We start from the raw sequence: 2,493 nt of genomic DNA on the forward strand, positions 1-2,493 counted from the left end.
AAACCTGTAGGAGGACTTGGATGATATGATGGTCCCTAAATCAGCATCATTAAAAAAAAAAAAAAAAAGACCTTTACTCCTTTGGCATTTGGCTCAGGCCTGAATTTAAAAAATAATAGAAAAAAAAAAAGGACAGGACAGGACAAGACAGGATAAGAAAGAGAAAGAGAAAGAGAAAGAGAAAGAGAAAGAGAAAGAGAAAGAGAAAGAGAAGAAGAAAAAGGGGGAGGAAAAGGAAAAGAAAGATAAAGAGAAAGAAAAAGAGAAAAAGAGAAATGGAAAAGAAAAAGAAAACAAAAAAGAAACTGCCAGGGGCTGGTTGCTATAATCTCCAGAAATACACTGTTCCTTTTCTACAAAGGAAAATGTACATTTATTGGCCCAGGGAGTTTTGCCTCGGTAAACACAAAAAATCACTGCATAAAACGATACACTTGTGTCAATCAGCAGCTCTGGACCCTGTCCTTCAGGTATTGCCTTTCTGTCCCCTTGGCAGGGCTCATATCTCTCCTATCCTATTTCTGAAAAGTCACTGCACACAACTGAAATTTCACGCATGCTGGCTAGAGAAAATTCTTACTTTGGGGTATTTTTGTTTGGTTTTTTTTTTTACGATCTCTATTTTTTTTTCCCTCAGCTGAAACATACTTTCTGGCTACAGTACTTATGCTTGGCTGACAAGAGATGGTGCTGAACTAAGACCCTGAACTGAGCACTGGCTTCAGCTTTTCCCACAGTTGGCTGCTGTCTTGGTTGGAGTTGACACCTTCTTGATGGCCTGGCCCCAAGTCTTGCCCTTTAATGAGCTGGAAGTGTCAACCTGAGATTCCTGGAGTCTGAGTGAAGGCAGTAGACTGGTATCCCTAAGACAGATGCAAGATCTGGGTCTACAGTTATTTCACAAGCCAAGAGGGTGAAAACAGTCTTTTTGAAGATGGGCCAGGGTAGAGATGTTGTCATTTGTGTCCCTAGGTACCCAAGGACAAGTAGTGTCAACTGTACAGGTCCAGGCTGTGTGTGAGGAAGAAAAGGCCTCTAGCATCCTCCTTACCCCTCAGGGCTTTCTGTCTGTCATAGCACAAGAAAAAGAGAAGGTGGGGGAGTGGGGGAGGAAGGACATCTGGAAGCACCATCGTAGCAAGACTTGACTCTTTCCTTACCTCAACCATGCCAGCAGCAATGGTTAAGCTCTAGGAGGAAAAGGGCTAACAGGCTTTGCTCCCCTGAAAGGAGCAAGGAGGCAGTGGAAACAGGAGAGATGTTTGAACAAATAATATCCTGCTATATCTCTGGGAAGTGGTAGCAGCACACATCTCCTGTCTGGGGTTGGAGTATGGGATGGCACCAGCTGCAGTGTCAGGGGTGGCAGCACCATGGGCAATGCCTATACTTCTGGCTGACTACAGGCACTGGCACCCTCATATGCTAGTCCCAGGCAGCCGTCAAGCTGAGGAGAGGTTCTTGAACATAACACTGACTGGGGAAAATATTTTCCCTTTTGGGTGGAGTAGGAAGGACAAGACTGATCTATCGGTGACCACTGGCTTTGGAGTGGGTACTACCATCCCTCTGCCTGTTCTCCTCACACACCCTCATACACTGTGGATGTAATGCACGCACAAACACACACAAATATTTATGTACAGGTGAAGGATTAGGACTTGCTGAGGCTAAAACAAACAAACAAAACCCCACAGAAAATTTACTTTCACATGAAAGTCACGTGATCAATCCTGTCTGCTTAACTTGGGTCTGTATTTCAAGCACCAAATTAAGCTGTCCTTCTAAATCAGGGTTCTACAGCACCTACATAGTCAGTGGAGAGAAGACCCTTTGAAGGTTTCTAGGGAGATATCCTGACCACACAGTGTATTTATCTGTTTAGATAAGATTTGCAATAAGCAGTAATATATTTAGGTCAATTGATTTAGATGAAACAGTCTTTCAAGTGCACAATCCCTTTTTCAGGTGTTAAACTTTCCCTCTGCATGGCTACAGAGGCAAATGCCATTCTCTGTTGAATAGGCAGAGGAGTTAGATACATATCTTATAAGGACTGCTTCATCAGCAGCCTGAAATTGAGACGCAAGTTAGGCATCTGTGTTAGATAGACTGGACGCCAGTCAAACTCACCTGTTCATGAAAAGCAATTCATATTGCGGGGAAAAGATGTAAACTTTAGGTATTGCTGTCCTGTTTTCAGTTGGGATAGAGTTAATTTTCTTAGTAGCTGGTGCAGTGCTGTGGTTTGGATTTGGTGTGAGAACAATGTTCATAGCACACTGATGTTTTTGGTTGTTGCTGGATAATGTTTATACTAAGTCAAGGTCTTTTGAGCTTCTTGGGCCCTGCCAGCGAGAAGGTTGGAGGGGCATGGGAAACTGGGAGGGGACACAGCCAGGATAGCTGACCCGAACTAGCCAAAGAGGTATTCCATACCATATGACATCATGCTGAGTATATAAACTGGAGGAAGAAGAAGGAAGGAGGGGG

Source organism: Falco naumanni, chromosome W (assembly GCF_017639655.2).
Source record: "Falco naumanni isolate bFalNau1 chromosome W, bFalNau1.pat, whole genome shotgun sequence".
Taxonomy (NCBI): Eukaryota; Metazoa; Chordata; class Aves; order Falconiformes; family Falconidae; genus Falco; species Falco naumanni.